This window comes from Mandrillus leucophaeus, unplaced genomic scaffold (genome assembly GCF_000951045.1).
Source record: "Mandrillus leucophaeus isolate KB7577 unplaced genomic scaffold, Mleu.le_1.0 Scaffold1700, whole genome shotgun sequence".
NCBI lineage: Eukaryota > Metazoa > Chordata > Mammalia > Primates > Cercopithecidae > Mandrillus > Mandrillus leucophaeus.
In genome coordinates this window covers 64,758-79,695 of record NW_012101700.1, presented here as the reverse complement: position 1 = coordinate 79,695, position 14,938 = coordinate 64,758, and the positions used below count along the sequence as shown (strand labels likewise).

The window sequence follows — 14,938 nt, the reverse complement described above, 5'->3', positions numbered from 1 at the left end:
TGTCCCACCACACCCAGCTAATTTTTGTATTTTGTAGAGACAGGTTTCCATTATGTTGGTCAGACCTGTCTTGAACTCCTGGCCTCAAGTGACCCACTTGCCTCCGTCTCCCAAAGTGCTGGGATGACAGGCATGGGCCACCACACCTGCTGGCTGCCTTTTTACTTCATCAGTAGTATCTTTTGATGCTTAAGAGTGTTGATTTTGATGAAGTCTAGTCTATTTGTTCCCTTCATTGCCTGTGCTTTGGGCATATCTAATCAATCATTGCCTAGTCCAGTGTTATGAAGCTTTCTCCCGTGTTTTCCTCTGAGAGTTTACGGTTTTAGTTCTTATCCTTGAGTCACTTACTTAGTTTTTGGTGATGGTGTGAAGGAAGGACCCAGCTTCATTGTTCTGCATGTGGCTATTCTGTGTTTCCAGCTCTCTTGTTGGCAGCATTGTCCTTTCTCCACTGAATGGTCTTGGCACCATTGTTGAGAATAATTTGACTAGCTAATGCTTTTTGCGGTTTTTGTTGAAATGCAGCTTCACCAGTATTCCTTGGAGATATGCCAAAAACTGCAGTCCCCTCCTGCCAAGGTATGTTTCCACAATTTTTCTTCCCATCTCCTGCTTCTGACTCTGCTCACCCTACTGCTTCTTATCCTGCCTCTGAGTGAAGTTTGCACAGGCTGGTGACTAGAATGGAAACCCACCACCCACCCCTCACTCAGAAGTCAAACGACAGGTGGTCAAAATTCTCTAGTTCCTGGTTGGGGGTGGGGGGGGAGTGTTGCACCCTGATGTGTGGATACTTGAAGCCTGGAGGTCTGGCCTCTCCGGAAACCCCTCCCTGGCAGGGAAACAGATGAGGTTGTGGTGCTCTTGCTCTCAGGGTCAGGGAGCTGTGATGTCTCTGGGAGCCATATTCTCTTCTGTCTCTTGACCAACAGGTCCTTTGTGTTTTCCCACGGTTGCCTTGAGGCAGACCCCTGCTCGCTATGGTGACCTTGAGCATCCTTTGCCTGTCCACCCCACTCCCCCCACCTCCCCCAGAGCATGAGCAAGAGCCCTTCTCATGGTGGGTGGGGGCTGGTGCCCTCTTGCATGAGGCCTGGCCTGCCTCCTCTCCCTCTGCCTCGCCTCTCCCCGCTCCCTCTCTGGGCTGCACACTGCTGGCAGATGCATGGAGGTGGTGGAGGCCCTGGGTCGCTCCTGCTGTTGCAGTCCCCAGAGCTAGCACTCCCCTGGACTAGTCAGAGTGACAAACCAGCTGGGGATTGTAGAACTCCAGTCTATCACCCACCATGGAATGGCTTGACTCACGCACATCTGGGACCCTGCCTGAGGTGGCATCAGCCACATAGTCTGGTGCCCACGGTGTCTGCATCACTGTGCTTGGGAAACTTTGGCTTTGTCACTGAGAACATTCCTGAGGGCTTCCTCCAGGATGAAGGCTCTGTGGATGATGGAGTTAAATTTCAGAGGAGCATGCTACCACTCCTCCTCTGGTTCTGGGGAAGAGCCGTAGGTCTCCTGCCACAGTCTCTGCAGCCTGTTCCCTGGCCTCAGGCTTTGCTGTGTGGAGGCTATCTGAGAGTACAGGGTCCCCCAAATCCTCACCCTCAGCATCACATGAGGGGAAAAGGGGGAAAAGCTGAGGACCCCATGTTGGGCCTCCCGAGTCACAAAGCACCCTTCCTGCTTCCAGCACAGACTTGTTTCATGTGCCTGGCCAGCGCTTGGGGGCCTGCTTATTCCCAGGGTGTCCTCCTGTGGGCTCCGGGATGCTCACAGTGCTCCCGCATGTGCTCATGGCTGGGCAGGGGCAGGAGCCGCTGCACTGCATTGTGTTCCTGTTGCTCCTTCTGCCTTCTGAACAAGAAACACACTTACATTCAAGGTCCAGCCAGAAAGGCTCTTCTGGGCTGTCACCTGTGAAGATTCCGTGTCCTCATCGGTCAGAGGGAAGAGCAGGTGGCTGTCCCTGCAGAGAGCAGGAGACGCCTTTCCATTCTCTACATTCACTTACTCTTGGCCAGACCTTGGGGTGGGTGGGCCCACCTCAGAATGACTTGCAGTGGAAGAACCAAGTACCCAGAGATGCTCCACTCTTTGCCTCTTCCAGTTGAGGTAAAACACAAAACGTGAGAAAACTGGGTGGGTCGGAGCCAGGAACAGGCAGCTATGGAGGTCCGTGTCCTCCAAGGCCCCTTGCCACTTGCCTGGGCCTCTGCTGTACTTGCCGTGCAGAAATTCCTGCCTGTCCCTCCTAGTACTTATCTTCAGATGCAAGAAGTGAGGCTCCTGGGGGTATCTTCCTCACCCAGGTTGAGTCCAGAATGTGTGCTTGCTGCCCAATGGCCCTGTGGGCAGTAAGGATGGCCATGGTGCTGCAGGCCACTGTGTTCCCGCAGGCAAGGGCAGAGACCACACTGGGTAACTGTGTCTGATTCTTCCCCGAGCCCCAGGTCTGACACAGGAAGGTTATGGAGGGCAGCACCTCCCCGCCCCGCTCCTTCACTCTCTGCTGTCTTGGTGTCTAGCAGGTATATTCTGATTTCTCCTGACCTGGAGCACAATAGGCATGCTGTTTGGGCAGGAGGCATGGTGCTCTCTGCGCAGGATGTGTGCCAGGCTGGCTCTGGCTGTGCTGAAATAGTAATTTGGCAGACCATGGTGCTGTGGGGTGTGGAGGTTGGAAAATCCTGACTGGGGTCCAGCTCAGCCTCAGGTTCCTGCTGCCTCTCGGTGTGTATGACTGTGGCCATATCTTTCGGGGCTCCTGCTTTTGGAAGCCCATCGTATCTGCAGGGTGGGAGTTCCTGGTGCAGTAGGAGAGGCTGCCTCCAGGAGTCAGAGCTGATATACACACCTCCTCAGCTGACCTCCAGACTGTGGGGGTGGAGAGCAAGAGCTGGTGGCCTGGGCCTGTGCTCATCTCTGTGCTACCCTTGGGGACCTGTCCTCCTCCTTAGTTTTTAGAGAACCACTCATGGTGGGAATATTCATTGGGTTTTAGACACATAGCAATTCATGTCTTATACCAATTTGGTAAATTTCTCAAGACAACCCAGGGAAGTCCAGTCAATTGACCCACGTGACTTTTCTGGGCAGTCTTCCTCCTGGAACGCACTCCACTGGTTTCTTTTCTGAGCCTCAGGATCTGAGGTCTTCGTGGCTGGCAGCATGTCCCAGCGTGAGCCCTGGGCTCTTGGAGCACTGTGGTGTGCACGTGCTACACAGTGTGGCCTCAGAGTCGCTGGGGAGAGTGGGTCCCATCTGGAAGGGTAGTAAGTCGGGCCCTTCCAATGAGCTGGAGAGGCATTTGGGCCCCAGCGGCAGTGGCCACCCAGCTGACCTAGGTCTATTCACCCAGGTCTCCAAGTCCAAGTAGAGTGCAGCCACAGCCTTGGCCTGCCTGTGGGGGGTGCGGAGGGGATGGGGGTGCTGCCCTGACCCGTGGCTGCTGGGACTGCGATTATTTGGATTGTGACTATGCTTTTGTTTTTCCTCCTCCCGTATGGGCTCGTTCTCATTGCTTTCTCTCTCAATTTCCCCTTCCCTACTCCATCCTCTTGTCCTCTACTTTTCTGTGTCTTCCAACTTCTGTTCATTCTTAGCTGCAGATGCTGCTCCACTGTCTCCAAATCCCTGCACAGCCCTACCCAACCCAGCCTCCAGGCTCTCCACACCAACCAAGTACTAGCTGTGCTCCTTCCTTCCTTTCCTCCTGCCCAGAATGCATGTCTGTGCCTGGCAAAGCAAGGGGCAGGCTGCAAGTGACTCAGACAGTAGTTCCAGAAAGAATGAAGCCCCTGCTTGGGTGGGGGTGTAGCTGTGAGGCATAAGGAGGCATGGGGCCCTCGCTGCCCACTGCAGGTGTGACAAGCTCTCTGGTGTTGGAGGCCCTGTGCTTGGCCTTGAAGGGCTGGAGTCATCAAATCCCTGCAGTGGTCAGGTTGCGCCCCGCTCTGCGGGGTTTGGCACTTCGGAAGATACAGAAGCCTGGAACTTCTGGGTGGTTTGTGCCTTCTTCAGAAGTATGTCACCCAGCCTGGAGGTGCTGTGACCCACAGCCTTCGTGTGAGGCAGTGGGGTGGGAAGAACCTGGGGCTTGGCCCTATAGCCCACAGAGGCTGTCAGTACTTGACAGCCCAACTGGGGTGTGCCAGCCTTCACCTGGGGAGCCCTGGTCATTCATATACACCTCCAGGGACAAATGAGAGTATGTGGTGACCTCATAGAGACTGAGACTACATACAGACATGACAAGTGCATTGATGGATCTGAGGTCAGTGAAGCGGAGTTCAGATCTGTAAGGGACTTCAGGGATGGCAGAATTAACCATCTGTGAGAGCTGGAGATGCGCTGTGCTCGCAGCCCGACGTCTGTCCCGTTCACCTGGGAAGCACCACACCAGCGAATGGGAATTTGAGCACAAGATGAGAAAACGTGTTGGCCCCCAGTGCCGGTGGGCTGGGATGGTGGCCATACCGTAACACGGGGACACCGCTATTATGCAGGAGCCACTGAAAAGGAAAGGACCTGAGGGCTTGAGCCAGGGAAAGAGGACAGTGTCTAGGAAGCTTGTGGCAAACCCCATGGCGGGAGGGGTGACCAGCAAGGCCCAGGCGGGTTTGCTGAGGTGCCCTGAGGCTCAGCCCAGTGGGAAATTGTGGGGCTTTGGGGAAACATCCTTAAGAACCAAGCAGGTGTGACTGTGGCCAGGGACTCCATGGGGAACATGGCCCAGGAGGGTTGTAGAGCTGGGAGAGAAGTTTAGCTCTGCAAACCTGTAAGAAAATAGCCTGAGAGAGTTCCACGTGACTGCCAGGGGCAGAGGCAGGCTCAGGGGCAGACAGTGAGCCTGCCAGATCCTTTGGAAGGACTAGGTAAGGCAAGTGCGCCAGCAAGGCAAGGCAAGTTTCTAGTTCTCATGTGGAGGCTGTCCCCTCCCCTGAGCTGCAGGGAGAATGTCCAGATTCAGGATCCCAGTCCAGAATCAGAGGGAGAGCCAGGGCTGAAACCAGAGAAGGACCCCGGTCTAACTTCCTACCCCGCTGGTGCCCTTGTAGTCGGGCGGTATAGGTACAGCTATTATATTCCATGTTTTTCTCCTTATTATTCTTTTTCCGTTTTGAGAAGAGGTCTCCCTCTGTCGCCCAGGCTGGAGTGCAGTGACACATCTTGGCTTATTGCAACCTCCACCTCCTGGATTCAAGCCGTTCTCCCGCTTCAGCCTCTTGAGCATCTGAGAGTACATGCCCATGCCACCACACCAGGCTGATTTTTATATTTTTTGTAGACACAGGTTTTCAACTTTTGGTCAGGCTGGTCTCAAACTCCTGACCTCAAGTGATCTGCCTGCCTCAGCCTCCCAAAGTGCTGGAATTACCGGCGTGAACCACCGTGCCCATCTCTTCCTTCCAAAACAATGTGAATTTATTGCCCATAGACTTGAAGATACAGGTAACTGGAAGTAACAGTCTGGCACGGCGGCTCATGCCTGTAATTCCAGTGCTTTGGGAGGCTGAAGCAGGCAGCTTGCTTGAGCTCAGGAGTTTGAGGCCAGTCTGGGCAACAACGGCAAGACCTGTGTCTACAAAAAAAAAAAAAAACAAAAATTATGCGGGTGTGGTGGTGTGTGCCTGTGTTCCCAGCTACTCCAGAGACTGAAGTGCAAGGATCCCTTGAGATCAGGAGGCAGAGGCTATGATGAGCCAAGATCACACCACCGCACTCCAACCTGGGTGAGACCTTGTTTCAAAAAAGAAAATGCCTCCCACCCCATAGCTCCATCCTCAGACTCAGCCACTGATGCATGGGGCGCCACCCGGACCTGTGGGGACCTTTTCCTAACAGGGAGACTTGAGTGGATGGTGATGTGAGCAGTGCCCCTTGTAGGGTCTGCATCATCCCAGGATACAACCAGAGGCCACGCCCTGCACCAGCCTCAGCAGCACAGATGTGTTGAGGCCCAAAGGGTTGGGGAACAAACGTGGAGAGGTGAACATGTCCACTCAGACTCAGCGTCCTGCCCTCAGTGCCCCCATTCCCCTGCTCTCATCCACTGGATGCTCCCACCTGCCCTTACAATACTAAGCAACCAGAAGTCCATGGCCAGCACAAAGGCTTTCCTCTCAGGCTGGGTCTCCAGGACCCTGCCTGTAAGTTGCAAATCAAAAGTTTGTCCTACATGTTTGACTGTGCTCCTCTGAGAGTTTTCCTGACCACAAATTCATGGCAACAAAGTGATACCAGGGCTTCTACTGGACTGAGCCTTTGTCTGGCTGTGTCCAGGAAGAGTAGGAGGTGGAAAGAATTGGGGAGATAAGCGAAGCCACGCCGTTAGTTTTGAACAGGGTCTTACGATGTTGCCCAGGCTGGAGTGCAGTGGCACGATCCTAGCTCACTGCAGTCGTCAGCTCCTCGGTTCAAGTGATCCTCTCAACTTAGCCTCCTGAGTCACTAGGACAACAGGTGTGCACCACCACACCCAGCTCACTTTTAACAATTTGTTGTAGAGACAAGGGATCCCTGTATTACTCAGGCTAATTTCAAACTGCGGGCCTTGGTGATCTTCCCGCCTTGGCCTCCCAAAGTGCTGGAATTACACGTCTGAGGCACTGTTCCTGGGTTCCTTGTGCTTTCTGTACACATTCAGGAGGCCGGTGGGAGACCCTGGATCCAGAGATTGGGGATGATGCTGGCCTCCTACCCTGAGGATCAAGCAGTGCCCAAGGGCACAGCCTGGGGAGCTGTGGCCTGTGTCACCCACTGCGGGTACACAGTGGTGTAGAAGCAGGGCTAGGAGATCCCCTGCAGATGTGTGTCTCTTAGTGAGCCCTCCGCAGGGTGGGCTGTGTGGGTGCTGGGCCAAACACTTCCCTATCACAAGCTGGTTGTAGTTCAGACCAAGCAGTGCAAGGCACGTCCACTGAGTGCCAGGCGCAGTGATACCCCAGAGGGTGGTCCCACCCTTGGCCTGGCTAATGCCCCCCATGGGGAAGCAAAGCCACCAGCCCGGGGCGGGATGTGGTCAGACCTGGAGGCTGAATGCTGTGGGTCAGCAGCCCTTCCCAACCCTGACCCTTCCTCCTCCACCTAGCAGTGGTTCAGGCCCACTGAGGAGCACTGCTGGTGTGCCTGCTGCTGAAGCACCTGCATGCTTTTGGAAACAGCCTGAAGCCAGAGCAGACATCACTCACTCCCATGCTAACAGGTCCCTGGAGAAGTTCAAAGGGTGGGTGGCCCCTGTGGCTTCCTGCCACTGCTGTCTCCCCTGCTTTCCCCTCCTCAGTTATTGCCCACAAGGATCTCACCGCAGGGCATAGGGAACAGGCTAAGTCCCCTCCTCCTCACAGAGCACCTGAGGCCTCTGGAAGGCTAGGCAGGTGCCTTATCACCCTGACCAGCGGGCTCCCACAGCCTCTCTCGCTGGACTGGCCAGAGGCCCCATCATGCTGCCATCTCTAGCCCCTCCCTACCTCTATCAGAAGAGCTGCTGTGGCCGACTCCAGGCCCATCAAAGTGGGCTGTTTGTGTAGGACTGAGATGACGAGCACGTGGGAGCTGCACTGGCTCAACCCCTGTGCTGTGTCTCCTTGGGATGTTCACTGGCCTCTCTGAACCTTGGTTTCCTCCTCTGAGAAACGGGGGCTGAGGCCAACTCTGACCTCCTGGAGCTCCCCGGTGTTCTCCCCTGGCAAAGCTGACCCTCGTTGATGGGAGCCCTGGGCTCATCTGTGAGCAGGGCCTCCTTACCGGGCAAGCAGCAGGTGACCCTATTTCCTGTAAGGCCCCATCCCAAGGTTTGTCAAGTAGAAACTTGACCTTTTTGTGCAGCATTGCTTTGGCCACTGGCCCCTGGACACACTGTCCAGAACTGTGAGTGTTGCCCCATCACACATGTGTCTGTGTTCTCTGTGTACCCTAATAAGAGTGGTCCCCTGTGGCAATGAGGAGAACAAGTATAGAGGAGGTGGAGAAGAGAGGGCTGTTGGAGGGCCACATGGCTGTCTTAGTTTCCAAAGCAAACCCTCATGTACAGGAAAGCCCTGCCCTGTCCCAGCTTTCTGGTGCCAGGCAGGTTCCTACCCTTACCTGTCCACTGGGCTGGGAAAAGCCCACCCATGGTCCTGGCTTCTAAAGGGCCAACAGAGCCAAACCTCACAGGGCTGTGCACATCTCTCCTGCACCCTCTGGGGGATGTAGAAAGAGCCAGCCCCACCCAGCTGCTAGCTGGGACACGGACTCCAGGCCACCAGAGGATTTGGCCCCCAGCCACTGGGCCCTCAGCTCACACCTCCTCCCACAGGTCCTGGAAATGTGGCTGACCTACCTGCAGCCATGGCAGCATGCTCCCTGACAAGCAGGCTCCCCGCGGTGACAGTCCCACTAACTCCCGGTGCGTCTTGGAAAAATAAGCCTCAGCCTCTCTCCTCACAGTCATGCCACTGGCTCCTGGGGATGGATGTTGCTCCTGTGGGTCAGGAAACCAAGCCAGCGGCCTATCCTGGGGTCAGCCTGGCCCTGGCCCTGGCCCCAGTGGTCTCCTGTGGTCTTCTCCCAGGCCTTCCCTAGTGGAGCACAGACCAGCCCTTTCTAGACTCAACTTTGCCAAGCCCTAAAACTGCTTTCTCATGGAAGCAGTGCACTGGTGACCCATCCTGTCCTGTTCTCTCCCTCTTCTGGTCCAGATGAACGTTCAGCAACACCCAAACTACCCCTTGACTCTCACCAGCACAGAGGAGAGTACAGCAGTGGCCCTCTTGTCCTCATCCCGTTTGACCCTCATGGCAGACCTCGAGGCTAACGTAGCACCTGGCATGCCCACTGACCTCTTCCCTTCTTGCCCAAGCCTTTCCCCTTTGGATCCTCTGGGGGATCGTCCCTTGGCCCCCACAGGCTAAGCCAGCCTCTGCCACGTGGCCTCATTCCTCTTGGAAAATGGCCTCAGCCTTGCCAAAAACGCAGTGTCCTCAGAGGGCCTGGGTGTCACCTGCCTCTGGCCTGCTCTCTGTGCCCACCCACAGCCCTCTGAGCTATCATCTATGACATCTTATCACCTTGGCCAGGGAGTCTGGAAGTCCAGGGATGAGCAGCGGTCTTATGGGCATGGAATGGTGCAGCCCCTCCCTCCATCGAGAGGGCTGATCCCAAATTGCCACCTCAGTCCCCAGGGCACTCTTTGTCCAGGAGAATCTGCTGATGTACACAAAGCTGTTTGTGGTCTTCCTGAACCGCGAGCTCTGCACAGACTTGGTCAGCCCCAAACATGCACTCATCATGTTCCCAGTGGTCAAAGTCTTTGCCCAGACCAACAGTGACCGAGATAATCCAGGTAAGTCCTCAGTCTGCGCCTGTCTGGCAGACCCCGACCCAGCCAGACCAAGCCAGGACCTTAGCTGGTGGGTGGCAGGTCTGCAGAAGGGAACCACGTGCTCAGAGTGGGCCCCAGGAAAGGGTGCTGTGGAGACTCCTGGGACACATCTGCACCCTGAAGTGTGAGACTGGCTGCACCCCCGCCTGCCCTGCAACCACCAGGCACTGAGCGAGGGACTGCAAGTGCGCCCATAGTGGGGAGCTGCACAGTCCAAGCTGCGGCCCCATTTTCTTGCTGGTGACTCGTGGCAAATGCCTCAAGTGGTGAGCCAGGTCTCTGGTTCATCCTGACTGGGTTGGGCATTGGCTTCTGTCACTCCTCCTGGTGTTTGCCACCTGTAAACACTGCTGGGGGCTCTGTGAGCCACCAGCTACCCTACCCGCCCTCCCCATGTCAGCCACCTACTGCATGGGAGACGCTACAAGCCAGGGCCTCAGGATGACACCCCTGAGTCATGGCTCCCCAGACACCTCAGGGACCACCCAAAGTTTTGCAGGCAACAGCTGGGTACTTGGTGCCCCTGGGTGGGCACCAGGTTTGTCTCCTGCCTTCCAGGTGAGCAGCTGTTCCTGGAGCCAGAGCTTGTCACCCCTCCACTACCAGCACTGACTCTTCACAGCCCCCGTGTTCACCAGCAGTTTCCTGTCACCGTGGCTGCCAGTGATCACTGATGCGTCCTTCGAGATGAAGAGCCACGTTTACAGCCTGGAGATCCAGGACTGTCAGTACACTCTGGTATTTGTGCCAGAGGCCCACATCCTGGTGAGTGATCACCAGCGCCCATCCTCAGGGACCCTGGAGCCATGGGGCTGAACAGACCCCGCAAAGTGCTGTGTTCTGGTGGGAAGGGTCAAGGCTGGGCTTAGAGTTGAGGCTGTATCTCCTTCCCCCTTTTCAGTAAAGTCTGGTTTTTCCTGATAATAAAAGCAGTGTTGTTCGGAATATTTAACAATTAGAAGATCATCCTTTAGTCTTTAAAAGTTCTCTGGCAGAAGCTGCTCCTCCTGGCACTCAGCAGTCTGGCTGCGGATTGGTCTTGCGGCCCCCGGCTGGCCTACCTGGGTGGCAGCACAGGCCAGTCTGTCAGTGACCTGCCTGCACCTCCCACATAGGCCCTGCGCCTTGCTCAGCTCATTATGCAGACCAAGCACACGGTAAAGTCCATCTTGGACCAGTGTGAGGAGCGCCCTACAGCTGCTCCTTCCTGTCCTGACTGGGCTTTGGCCCCATGAACCCCAACGGCTCTTACCCAGCCAATGACCTGGACAAGATGGGGCAGGATGGTGTTCAGCAAACAGAGTACCACCTGGAAGTGGCCCTGGAGTACCTGCAGCAGATATTTCCGGTACAAACAGCCATCAGGGTCCCCTTCCTCAAAGGATTCGTTCCCCCTCAGCCTGTGGTCAGCCAAGTGCCAGACCCAGGCCCCACTCAGATGGAGCCAGTGTTGTGGGAGGCAGGGCCACACCCCCATTGCCTTGTTGGCACTGTTACAGGCCTGTGGGGTGAAGACCACTCCCCTCCTTTCACCTTGATGCTAAGGGCAGAGGCGCTTCTCTCTGGCAACTCAGTAAGTTCAGCCCACACACTTCACACTCGCCTGGGGCACCACCCAGGATGAGAATGAAAATAAGCAGCTCCTTGAGGGCATCACGGGTGAGGATGGACTCATTCTCCCAGACCTGGGTCAGTACCAACTGAGAGATCCCTGTCCCAGAGGTGCATGGGCTGGACCCTGACCTGTCCCCAGCTCCCTCCTCCCCTGTGAGCAGAGGCAGCTCCGCTCCTCTCAGTTGTGTGCGAGCTGTGTTTTCTGACCTGTCCCTGCAGCCTGGGTTTCTAAATCATCAATGTGCTGTCAAGGTTTGAAATTTTAGTACCAGGGGAACCCAGAGCTGCAGTCCATCTTAGGCTACGAGATTGCCAGCTTGGTCTGTGTGCTCTTCTGGTGGTCGTCTGCCATCGACTGCAATGACTGGGCAGAAGGAGCCTGGCTTCTTCAGAGGATTCTGGATGCTCCGTCCAGGGTGCAGTCCCAGGGTGGCCTGTGGGGGTGGGGCACTGTTGTCCTGTGATGCCAGCCTCCCTGCCTTGATGCATCAGTTTGCAGGCCAGATGGTGGGTGACTCTGCATTCCTGGGACAACTTCCTCAGCAGTTTCTGTCTCTACCATCTCACGAGCTTGCGCTGGCCAGCAGGCACCTGGTAAACCCCATGGGTAGAGACTGGCCACCAGCCACTCCCATGACCCCAGGTTCAGCCTGCACCTGCTGGGTAGCTACCAGATGATGCTCTGGCTGCTGCTGGCCACCTTTGAGGCCTCCCTGTTCTGAGTTCGGCCCTCCCTGGCACTGCTCCTTGCCCTGGGCTATGTCCTCTATGCCTCAGCCAGGAGGCTGCTGACTGAATGGGGAAGCTTCAGCAGCCCTGATGGTACTGGCTGCTGTGTTCAGAGCAGGCTGGGGGTACTTGCCACACAGCCCAACCCTTGGGCTTGGGAGATGATGGGAGCACACCCCCCAGTGACGCTGCAGCCGCATCTATGAAAGGCCACCACACTTCAGCAGTGTGAAGTTCTCACCTGCCAGCTGTGGAATGTCAACATCCAGCAGGCCCAACAGGTGAGGCCCTGGGTGGTGGGGGTGGCTGTGCTGGCTGGCGCTGCTGCGGGCCCCACCATGCTGATGTCCCCATCTTTCAGCTGCAGTACCTCAAGTCCGAGTAATACTAGTACCGGAAGACCTAAAGCTGCAGCCCAAGGGAAAAGGGCCAGAGGCCCCAGGCGGCCCCAAAGGAGGCTGAGATCTAGTTCTTCCAGGTGAGCGTCCAGTCACCCGTGCCTCATCCCTGGGGCCTGTTTGGGGCTCATTGCTGACTCCTCCTTCATCCAGGGACCAAAAAGCCATTCAGTTCCCCAAGGTCTCCACCAAGAGCCTCTCCAAGAAACGATAAGTCCCATGGATGTGGGAACAGCGGGGCAACCCTGACACCTGGGCCGCAGACAGGGAGTGGTGGAGGGGTGGCAGCGCAGAAGCAGAGGCGGCCGTGGCCTCACTCAGTCCCAGTGAGGGCCATACAGACCCTACTCCCAGCACACTCCACTGCTGGGGACACTGAAGGTGACAGTCTCTACCCACCCCCAGCCTGCTTCTGAGCCCCAAGCCTGTGGCAACAGGTGCCATTCTGCCCACACTGAAGCAGACCCTGAAGAACAACTTTGCCAAGTGGCAAGAGAGGCTGCAGGCTCTGCAGAACTGGCACCTGTACTGCTTGGTGCTTTGAGACGCCTGCATCTGTGCCCACAGCTGGTCAGTGCCAGGCACACCTACCTGCAGCTGGAGACTGGCTCTCTATAGAATTCCCTGAGAATTCCATTACTTTTAAACCCAGCTAAATTCCAAGACAGGTAACACTCAAGAAAAAAAAAGGACTTGATCTCTAAACTGACAAAACTGTTTACATTCTAATATTTTGCTATTTGCTATACACACAAAAGCATATGATGAAGTATCACTCTACCTGTTGAAAACTGAAAATAAAACTTGTTTCTTTCCAAGTCACTTGTGTGCACCTTGTTCCTCACCGGCTATCAGGCATTTCTTCCCAGTCCCTGGCCCCTAGCCCAGCCCCTGCTGCTTCAGGGACCTTCCTGGGCAGCCAAGGACTCTTGCTCATCCTGGGACCTGGCAACTGCCCTGGAAGAGAGGCATTGGCAGAGCCGCACACACCTCCCTGGCGGCAGGAGAGCCTCCTGGTCCCCTGGCTGGGCTGGAGTTGCCTTCGAAACACAAGATCACTCTGGGTCTCCTGCCCAGACTGCATGCTCCTGGGGGCAAGACACTGTCCTCTTGCCCTGACATAGCAGCCTTGACAGGGGTCTGGCCAGGCTCACCTTTCTCCTCAGAGAGCAATCTTTAGAGTGCCGTGGCCACACCCACACCAACCCTCCCACCACAACACAGCTGTGTTCATGGTCTCGGAGTAGCCAGGTCAGTGCCCTCACCCGGCAGCACAGTCCTCCCAGGCCCCCGGCCCCATTTCCTTGGCATTAATCTCAGCCTCTTCCTGCTTCAGGGAGCAGGAACTTTGCCAGGAAGCTGGAGAATGAACCAGGACAGTATGTGAGACAAGGATAACTGAGGTCTGGGCTGACCAGGGCCAGACTGGACAGTGCCAGCTCCAAGGCTGACAGCATTCAGACGACAGCAGGCCCAGGTTCATGGAGAAGTGTACACAGTGACAACTACCGACAGAAACAATTGTAACAATCACAGATGAGGTAGTGCACAGAAAGGGGGGACCTCTTATCACCAGAAGGCTGCAGTACCTCATGTACCTCCCAGGCCCAAAGTGGCGGGCAGCACAAGGAGGCACTCACTGCCTGGCCCTGCCAGCCACCAGGCCCACTCTCATGGGTGGTGCAGTGCAAGGTATTTTGAGGACACGTGTCCTGAGGATCTTGCTCTTCGTCCTTCACAGCGGGGACATGGGCCCTACGTGAGCAGCACAGGTGTGCCTGCAGCAGGATCCCTGATGCCATGGCCCCCTGGGTGCCCCGCAGTGCTCAACAGGAATGCCACGAGGGCTGAGGCCCAGCTGGTGGTGGGAAGCCAGCAGTGCCCACAAGCCAGCCCTTCCTTTGAGGGGCAGCCTTTGTGTTATGGACTTGGGCTTCCCAGGGAGGGTGCCCCACCTGCTCAAAGCAGCTCTGCCTGGACTCAGAACTGTGATGAGAAAATCACATGCACGTTTCAAGGGTTTCCTATGCCCTGTGTTCTCCTACAAAAATGAGTAGGGGCGTGTTGACCACACACAAGATGCTCTAACCAACAAGTCCACCCTCACAGAGCTGAGATGAACCTGGACCGTGGACACGCCGAGTGGCCCAAAGATCTGGCTCCCTGAAGGAAGTTACATGGAGAGCCTTCTCTAAGAACATGGCCAATGCCTCCCAGACAGCCTGCTCCACTGCCTCTGTTCCAGTTCTGTCCAAGTGTGGGATTTCGTTAAGCAGGGACTGGGCAGGCCCAGCAGTGCCCTCTACCCAAGAAAATCATGCTGTCCTGACCTGGCCATCAAGCAGACAGACCTGTCATCCATCACCTTTACTGGTTCCATTAACATATATATTAATAAGTTGGCTGATACACAATTCACCAACTGAAAGCATGCCATTCATTGGTTTTTGGTACTACATTCAGAATTGTGCAGCACTATCAAAATCAATTTTAGAACATTTTTTTTTCCCTTTTTTTTTGAGATGGAGTCTCACTGTGTAGCCCAGACTGGAGTGCAGTGGCATGATCTCAGCTCACTGCAACTTCCACCTCCCAGGTTCAAGTGATTCTCCTGCCTCAGCCTCCTGAGTAGCTGGGACTACAGATGCGCACCACAGCTCCCAAGTTTTGAATTTTTAGTACAGGCAGGGTTTCACTATATTGGCCAGGCTGGTCTCAAACTCCTGACCTCAAGGGATCCATCCGCCCAGGCCTCCCAAAGTGCCGGGATTACAGACGTGAGCCACTATGTACAGTCCCATTTTAGAACATTTTCATCACTGCAAATGAA

At 55.7% G+C, this 14,938-nt stretch overlaps 1 pseudogene; it reads left to right on the top strand.

Annotated features, from left to right (window-relative positions):
* The first annotated feature begins 522 nt into the window (after positions 1-522).
* On the top strand, positions 523-12,322 carry LOC105537315 (annotated as a pseudogene).
* The last annotated feature ends 2,616 nt before the right edge of the window (positions 12,323-14,938 follow it).